Raw genomic sequence first — 10166 nt, forward strand, 5'->3', positions numbered from 1 at the left:
CAGTACAACTTCTATCTGGAGTCGGTACAGTCCCGGCCTCCCTTCATCAGCATTCCCTCTTCACTCCAATCCTTCAGTCGGTCCCCAGCAGCCTCATTAAGTGGAGAAAAGAGGCTAACTGTGCTGATCGACCTGACTTCAAGGTTCATCAGCACCCTCTACTGGGCCCTAGTTGTTCCAAACTTTCAGGTTTTCCTTTAAGTCTTAACCCAACCTTCACACCCAAACTCAAAGATAATGTCCCTCTGAACAAAACTGAGAAGAGTCAAGGTCTGACCTTTCCCCTACCTTTCTTTCTTCTTCCTGTAAGGAAAGCTCCAGCCCCACCTGCTGCAGCTTGCTCCACCTCTGTTCATTCTGGCATACACACCCTGCCAAGTCAACCCAACCCACAGCCCTGACCTTGTAAACCCCTGCTCCAAGCTCCAATGCTCATCAAACCCAAGCTTCTCTGCCTTCCATTTAGGCCCCCACAATAGATTCCCAACCTGTCCTAGACTCTCTCCAGGCCTCCTTCCTCTGCAGCACCATTTCTGACCCTCCAAAGTGGCTCTTTATTTTATTTATTTATTCTCTCCATTCTGAGAACTCACGTGGCACCACAAAGCCTGGTCATGTAGGGTTTCCTTAGTTTGCCTGAGGTCACTGATGTCTGGCCACCTACATTATCTCTTCTCCTGTCCACTAATTATTTTCAATTCCTTCAGAAGAAAAAGTTTAACTTTGTGGGTGTTCAGGAAAAATTTATTGAATAGACAATATAAGAAGCAAGGCTGAAATACTTACCTCTCCCCTCTCAATAACATGCTGGAACAACATAAAGGAGCAGACAGCACAAAAATTTGAATCAGGTAGAGTTGGATTCTAATCTTGATTTCAACACTTTTGTTTTATTTTATTTTTTATTTATTTTAAACATTTTTATTTACTTATTTTTTATTATTTATTTATTTATTGATAATTTGAAAAGAACAGCAATACCACCACCTAGTGGGATTACAAGTCAAGCAGCTAGGCATTCTACATAGAACTTATTGCTATTGTCAGACATATCTTTTTGAATTTGAGAATTTGCAGAATATAATCAGCAAAAGGAATAGGTAAGGACTACTGGTACCAGTTATTGAAGAGGGAGAAAAAACACTGGTAGGAAGTAATATATTGTGGGCTTAAACTGCAGAAAAAAGAAATAAAATTATGGAAGCTTTCAAATTTTAACTACCCCCTGCTCCCCCAAACATAAAATAAATAAGCCAGATTATCACTTTTAAAGAATACGTAGGTAATTTTTAAGAGGGATAGCACCATCATTTCTAGGTAGCTGTCAGTCTAGCCTGCATGAAAGAAAATAATTGAATGAAAGTAGTAGAACACAAGAATCTTCTTACATAATAGTGACTGCATAAAAAGTATGCAGCAAGAGCTAAAGACTGGAAGGTGGCAGGTATGCGGGTAATGTTCTTAAGAGATAATGTCTGTGGATATATTTTAGTAGGCTGATCTAAGAATTTTATAAATATAGTAAAGCATACCAAACAGAGTAGCTAAAAGCTACTTGAGCTTTTTAGAAAAAAGTCTGATGGAGCAAAACTCTTGCCTGTAGACAACTAACTTTTCTTCAAAAGCATTACATATGCACCATTCTATATACCCAATGCCACAGCCACAGGAAATAAGTTGCCAGCAGTCTTATAAATCAAAGTTTATGTGCTTCCTCATTTTCTGTTATAAACCTTCCTAGTCAAACTGTCATTGCAGTTCACATCAAATTTAAAAAATAAAGTTTCATTCAATGGAGGCTTAATGAATACCATCTGAAAGCCATTAAAACATACACACCCACTTCCACACAAACCAGACAATCATAGGACTCAAGGATTTATTGAACCTTGAAGCTGGAAGTTATCCTAGTGACAAATAAGTCACACATCCAGCTATGCACAGAAGGTAGAGAGGTTCCCTGATCCTGCCACTGACGCTAAGGCAGTCAGTAACATTGTGGGGACTACAATCCTGGTCTTGCCCCAATCTGGACTCTGCCTACTCCATCACTGCCTGCTTTAGGTCTGGCTCTGAAGTGAGCAACTCCCCCTCGATACTCTTCAAGAACATCAGTGAGTCATGTTTCCGTTTCCTCTTACTGTTCCAAGCAGTCTTAGCAGCACAGAGTTCATTCATTCACAATAATGCTCACTCACCTGCACTGGGAACTAATACACTTAGGAATTATGACGTACCACACAGCTCTCAAATCAGTGAAGCCAATGGCTAACTAAATCTAAAAAGAAAAAGAAATGTAACCTTTAGCACTTAAAATACTTCCTTTCACCATACTATAAAACAACCACCTCACTTTCATTAGGAGATGAAAAGTGACTCATTTCTTTCATCCAGAAGACGTCTCCCCAGGCACAAACTCACACACATTTTACTTCACCGGACCTTTTAAATATTTACTTGTTAGCAGTATTCTTCCTTTCAGGTCAAAGATTATAGTACTTGGCAACACAAAGAAAGCAGAGGGATATAGTTATGAATTAGTAAACTGCTTTGCCAGGTCTTCCATTTGTTAATTCAGTCCAGCTTCAAAGGGGAATTTAAAGAGAAGTTTAGTTGTTAGAAATTAATCCTAAAAAAAAATCACTGAATCAAAAAGTGACTTGGCCAATTTTTCCCAATCTGGTGAGAAGGGACAAACTGCTCAATTGTAGGTATAGGAGCAAAAAGTCTCTTACTATGCAAATGAGTTTGTTTTAGCAAAGTTTTCAAAAGACTTTTTGGCTTGTTAACCACAGGACTTTCCCAGCCTTTGATATGCTAATGTATGCTGTAAATTTCCAAGGACTAGGGGGAGGAGGCTTAGTTTACTTGATCACTTTAATTATCTAGAAGGAGAAGGGTTGGGAATAAAATAGGAGAAACATACCACACTGATTCAGTAGCTTCCAAGCAAGAGTGGAGACAAGACTTTTCTAAAGCACCAGTATTTTTGGTCTTTAGTAGCAGAGAACAGTTAGGCTCCCATTCACAACTATTTCAGAACAAGATGAGAGTTTCTATTAAGTCAATTGGGAGAATGAACCTAAATAGAACTAAATCCTTGAGAGCTTATCTTCCCATTACCAACAGGGCTGCCAATATCCCTGGGCTTCTGCAACCACTCCCCAGATCTAAGCAAAAACAGCCCCTCTACCTGATCCTGTGGAATTAATCTGAGGTTGTATATTTTCCCTGAACTCTTTGATCTGCATGCGCTAGTCTATTTCAATGTTTTTTAACCATGGCTGTACATCAATATCACCTAGGGAGCTTTTAACTGTACAGATGTATTGGCCCAATGCCAACTCTGCAGAATCCAACATGATTCCTTCCCAACAAGCAGCAGCCAGAGCTGAAAACCTCTCTTCTCCTTCCTACCAAGATCAAGACAATAGACAAATAACTGATAAGGTAGGTACCATAAACTGAGCACACTAACACTGATACAGAAAGGGCTACATAGCAAGATTTTAATGAGTCCCAAGTTTACAGACAAATCAATATGAATCACTCGTGGCCTTTTTCTTTTCTGGACCATTTTGACAAAGAAAGAAAAATGTATTACTTTGAGAAGAATACAAAACAAGGAGTGTGCCACAAAATTCATCCAGGTGCAGACAGCAGCTAACTCCCTGATCCCCCACACAAGTCCTACCCTGCACATGACCCTAGTTTGCAACTCAACATTTCACTACATGTCTTAGACCTTTGTAGGTCACCTTAGAAAGTCAAAACCAGGAATGATCACTTTGCCAAAACCAAGACTATTGTACGATATACAACATAGAGTGTAGGCCTCTGGTGGTCTTATAAGTAAGCCAAATCACCTTTGGGTGATAGACAGCAATTTTTGAAAACTAGTTCTCTTCCTAAATAGATTTACTTGGGCTATTTTATGTATATAATTTCTAAGCAGCATATTGCAGAAAAAGGAATAGGCACGAGGATTAAGAGAGTTAAAATTAAAGATATAGTAAATTGTCTTAAAAGAACCAACTTCAATATAATAGGGGATCCTGGGAAATAGACTGTAAAAACAATCTCTCCCTCTTTCTGAATTTTTTTAAATCAGCAGAAAAGATCACTATGCACATTGCATGGGTAAGAATAGTTCAACATAAAGGCAGAGTTGAGAGATTATTAGAAAACAATAATAATCCTGGCTGCCAGACCACTGTTGCACATGTGCGTGTTACAGGCTTTGTATAATTGACAGACAGAGGTAGCTCCAATGCAGCCTGTATTAGTCAGGGTTTTCCAGAGAAACAGAATTGATAGGATATTGTAAGAAAATAGCTTAAGTGATTCATTTTCAAAAATAGCCTAACAAAAACTGCTTAACCAGTTTATAGGTATGACAACCCCAGAGAATGCACACTCCCGGGAAGTCACTGCAACAGCACGTCACCTTTGAGAAATAACTTCTCAAGACGGTGGCTGGGTACCAGCCCTTTGTTCTTTTCATGTCCTGGTTCTTCTCCCTGCTCAGGACTTCTCGGTGGGCCTTTTTCACAGGCTTGTCTTGAGTTCATCCTTTCCATCAGCAGGAAGTGAACAATAAATATCTTATAAGGAAATAATGAAACTTAAATGAGGTTCGGGAAGATTGTATACCCAACAGTACTCAGCCAACGAGGAACTGGGGGAGGCACTCATGCACTAGGGAATAAATTGCTCAGTGTAACTGTTCCAGGTGTGCCTGTCCCTCAGACACCCAATCTTGCGTGACCGCCATTAAACTCTCACTTCGTCATACCTTGTGTCTCCATGTTCATCCTTTGGCATTGGACAGGTGAGGGCACTTCTCACAGATATGTTATAAATATATGAGAGGATTTATTAGGGGAATTAGCTCACGCAATTGTGAAGAAAAGTTCCATGATAGGCCGTCTGCAAATTATATGCCAGTAGCATGGCTCAGTCCAAGTCCAAAGGCCTCAAAACCAGGGAAGCCAGTGGTATCCTTGGTGTAAGTTCTGGAACCCAAAATCCAAAGAGTCTTGAGCTCTGATGTCCACAGACAGGACAGAAGAGTGTATCCCAGTTCCAGCAGATAGAAACAGATTCACTTTTTTCCTCCATTTTTTGGTTCTCTCCAGGCCCCCAACAGATTGGATGGTTTCTGCCCACACTGAGGATAGGTCTTTCCCACCCAGTTCACTCAGGCTCTCATACTAATCTCTGATGGAAACACCCTCATGGACACACCTAAAAAGATAGCTTTACCAGGTTTCTCAGCATTCCTTCATCTAACCAAGTTGACACCTAGAATTAACCCTCACACGGCCTGACTTTCTCCTCCCTATTAATAGTATGGGGATGTTTCCGGGTGTTTTCCCCTTTAACACTGCCCTTCTTCCCTATCCCAAAGGGAAAAAACAAAAGGTCATAAATCTCTCTTTCAAAGCTAAAACTAAAAATATCCAGGACAAAAGTATGTTTTCCTTTAGAGGTCTCATGCAAAACAACTAGAAAGTAGGGCCGGCCTGTGGCTCACTTGGGGGAGTGTGGTGCTGATAACTCCAAGGCCAAGTGTTCGGATCCCTATATAGGGGTGGCCAGTTCGCTCACTTTGGAGAGCATGGGGCTGACAACACCTTACCGGTCACCTTAAAAAAAAAAAAAAAAAAAAAAAACCTAGAAAGGCATTTCTTTGGTAATGATTTAAATGTCTTTGGGTATTCACAGGCAAAACAAGAGTGCTTAGGAATCAGGATCTACCACTGCCTAACCAGTGGACTAACCCCGGATAAGCAGCTGAAACTCTGTGCATCAATAACTGTGCAGAGAAGAGGTTAAATTACTCCCCTCTCCTGCTCTCCCAGCTGTAAGTCTAGAGTTCCCTAACCTGCCAGCATTGACTCTACTTGGCAGTTTTGAATAAACAGGCAACATCTCAACTATTGTTAAACTACAATGGGAGGCCTGCAGGGTCATGTGGAAATCATTTTTAAAATAAAAGCTTTTTCATCAACTACACGAGAAGCACTTAATAAGTCTAAAAATAGACTAAAAGGATTAAGTGGAGAAGGCAAACTATGGTTTTGATGGACTATGTGGATTGCTAAAATAACAGGATACACTTAAAACCAAGCAAAGAAACTGGACAGTATTTCGTTTGTTAAAATGCTTAAGATTATAAAGGGGTGATACATTTGGCACGATATCCAAAGTGCTTGAAACAATCAGCAGACCACAAAAGGACATCTCAATGAGTTTGCTGCAATTAATTTAGCAGAGCTGCTCCTAAGAGGTTAATAAAGCTGTGTAAGTTTTTAAGTTCACATCCATTTTTCACCCGCATTCAATTGGGGGTTGGGGGAAATCCTTTAAAATCATCTCCAGTAGCAGCCACAGCAAATTATTCCCACCTTGCAGGAGTTGAGCTCAACAGAAAAACTCTCAAGGATAGTTTCAAGTGCTCAGCACCTTGCAATAAAAAAATAAGACCTCCAAATACTGAGAGAATATAAAAGCCTAATAAAGTGCTAGCATATAAGGCATCAATCCATAAAAATGAAAGTTTTTAACTGGTATCATCTACCATAATGAACAAAGAATTTACAGGAAATAATTTTAGAAGGCCTTAAATTTTAATTCCATCTAAGACAACTGATTTCCTTTCAATGGTAAAATCGATATAAATATTGATTTGACAATTTCTCATTCAGTTGTCTGTGCTATTGTCACAGAACTTTAATTCAAAAATCAAACCGATTATCATATGGCACTGCTTCTGGCAGGTCCTAAGTAAATGACTTTCCTTTTTTATGTTGTTCTTTTAGGGTGGACATTGACCTTCTTCCTGCCTTTAGCAGCTGCACATTAGGGAGACCTAGAAGTGAACATTATGATCTGTTAAAGTAAGTGCAAGAAGCAAGACCAACCAATCAACTCTACTGTGAAAGTGGACATCTGCAGAGTAAAAAAAAAGCAACTAAGTATATGTACTTCCCTGTATACATGTATGTTTCAATTAGAAGTTCAAAAGAAAATCAAGAAAAAACATTGTTCCTTTACGCAACATACAAGAATACTTCAAAAAGTTTGTGGAAAAATAGAATGAAAAGATAATACAATCCCACTGTTCATCAAAGAGCATTAAAACTAAAAAATATGAATTTTTTCATGAACTTTTTGGAGTATCCTCCTATAGCTATGTATCAATTTGACAATGTTACAGTTAAATATAAAAGTATCTACTACATTTACAGATATGTTGTTTTTAAACCCAAGATGACCTAAGAAAAATGCAGACTTGCAACCAAAGGCCAAGGGATAATTAAGACATCATTTTCTAATCATATAAAAATCCAATGTAAACTTAAGATTCCCTTTTTTCTAACTCCAGATACAGAAATTAAATAGTGTATATTTTATTGAGTTTGTGAGTTGTTGATCAAGTACCTAAAATCGTCTAATGAAGATCTAAATCTCTTAATATTCCTGAATTAAATGGAAATGAAAGAACACAGAATGAACATGTATTATTGAGGGCCACTATACACTAGGTAGAGTGGGAACTGCTAAGGAAACAGATGAACAAAAACACACATGGTCTGATCTAGTGGGATTAAGAGTCAGGAAGACAGGAAGGCAGGGGAATGTGAGTTAGAAAGCATTACTGCAATAAATGGTAGCCAACTTTGAAATCTGTGAACTGCGTGGTTTTATTTTACACATACCCTTTGATATATACAATAAAAGATGTGGCATGTATTAATGTTACCCAGTGGAGAACTAATTAATGGAATTCATTAATGAATTCATCTCTATTGGAATTCATCTTTGGGAGGGAGGGTTGGAGGTCTCACTCGACCCTTTCTATTTAATTTTCCTGCATTAATCTAGCACTTTGTTATCTCCTGGTCTAGTTTCAAACTCATGCCTTTCTTGCTTTCTGACACTGATATCTACCCTTGGTTAATTATTCTCTTTTTGGTACTGAACAAATATTAGGGACCTTGAGTGAAAGTGTTCATCTAGTTTTCCATTACTGATTCCCCCCCCCAATTGTCAATTGGTGAGTCTGAATTTCTACTCCTATTAATTCATTTACACATCTAACTCCAGACCAATTTCTTTTCAAACCAAACAGGACATCTGTGCCTCTTACCGCCATTTACAAATTTTTTTTTAAACCCTATTATCATTCACTTAATTCAATAATGCAGAAAGCTTAGCAAATCCCATTTTAGAAATTCCAAAGATGGCCTGAATTCCTTCCCTGTATTTTCTTGTATTTAGCTGATAATTCATTTTTCAGGGAGGTAGATGAGGGAGGCTTTGGATTCAGACAGACCTCGGTTCCTTTATTGGCTTGACCTTGTACAAGCTGTATGAATTTGAGGTACACAGAAAGACTGGGTAGCTTGTCTAACTTTTTCTCTCTAAAGTCTCACAGGTTTGTGGAAGGGGTAAATTAGATAATATATATCAAACATCCGGCCAGTGCTAGACACCGTGCATGCCTCTATGAGTAATGGCCATTTTAAGCACTGTACCCTAGGAGGAACGTGGATGTTCCCCTGCCTGTGGGAATACGCTTTCTATCTTGCCTTCCTCTCACACGATCATTCTCTTCCCTTCTTGCAATCTTAAGGGAACAATCTATGTTGTTGCCTCAGCTTTTTCAATGTACAGTTCTTGCCTCTGTAACTCTGTAAGCAGCACAACTTCACAGTTTTTGTCCCCACTATTCTGACAAATGTTTGCTAAATGTTTATTGAGTTTGCTAAACATAATTGCTACATCAGATGGCTGCTTCTCTGCCTTGGTCTTGTTCGTTGACACTTCTGATTGATCCTCAAAAGGTAATGTTCATAAATGGCCCTTTCTGGGATTCTCTCTTCTCCCTGGTGAGAGCCTCCAGTCAACATAGCTTCCACCATCATAACATGTTACAGTGACCTCCAAGGACACTCCCTGCACCTGCGCTGCAGTTACCACAGCCAGCTTTCCTGGCGATCACTGCCCTCAAGGCCGTCAAACTCAGCACTTCCAAATCAGACTCATAATCTTTCCTCCAACACTGACAGTCCTCTGTCTGGTTAACAGCATACCAACAACCCCACTGCATAAGACAGAAAGTCCAAACTCAACATGAGTTCCTCACCACTCTCCCTCTTTATTTGGATCTCTTTAATCTGTGTGCTTAATTCAGACCCTGCTTAAATGAAGGAGCTTATACAGTAACAGGTACTCTGAAATGGACCAATGTCTATTGGCTCCATCCCCCCTTTCCCTCCATCACCTCATGCATGACTCCATTACAGTAGGCTTCTAATGGTTCTTCCTACTTCTCTTCCACTCCACCTAATCGGTGATGGCTTCAAAAGAGCTAGAAGGTAATATCCAGTTCCTTGCAGCAGCATACTAGAATGCCTGCCCCAATTTGGTTCTCTATCAGTGAGCATTACTTGGATAAAAATAACAGGAACCAGCCTAAGCAAATTTAAGCAAGGGGAATGTATTGGAAGGCCACAATGGTAGCTCATAGGATCCAAGATTAGGAATACAATTGAGCTCCAGGAAAAAATGGAAATGACAAGTCAGGAATCTGTGAGGTCATGTCTCTCCATGTCTTGTTTGTGCCTTATTCGTTCTTTCTGCAAATCACCTTCCTGTGCTCCCCAACCCATATAACAGGACAGTTGCTTACAGCACCACTTATGGGTTGAATTGTGTCCCCCCAAAAAAGATGTTGGAGTACTAACCCCCAGTACCTCAAATGTGACCTTATCAGGTGACAGGGTCTTTAGAGAGGCTATCAAGTTAAAATGAGGTCATTAGGTTGGGCCCTAATCCAATATGATTGGAGTCCTTTTAAAATGGAGAAATTTGGATACAGAGACACCCGCATAGAAGGAAGACAATGTGAAGAGACACAGGGAGAAGACGGCCATCCACAAGCCAAGGAGAGAGGCCTGGAGCAGATCCTTCCCTCACAGCCCTCAGGAGGAACCAACCAGGCCAACAGCTAGATCTCAGCCCTCAGCACCCGAATCCACTACCCAGAGGGATAGGATCTCTCATTCTCTCTCTTCAATTCAAATTATTCTCTCATTCTTTCTCTCTCCCTCCTCTCAACACCAGCTCCTACAAGGGGACCCTGCCAGCTTGGGATT

This window comes from Cynocephalus volans, chromosome 5, assembly GCF_027409185.1.
Source record: "Cynocephalus volans isolate mCynVol1 chromosome 5, mCynVol1.pri, whole genome shotgun sequence".
Lineage (NCBI taxonomy): Eukaryota > Metazoa > Chordata > Mammalia > Dermoptera > Cynocephalidae > Cynocephalus > Cynocephalus volans.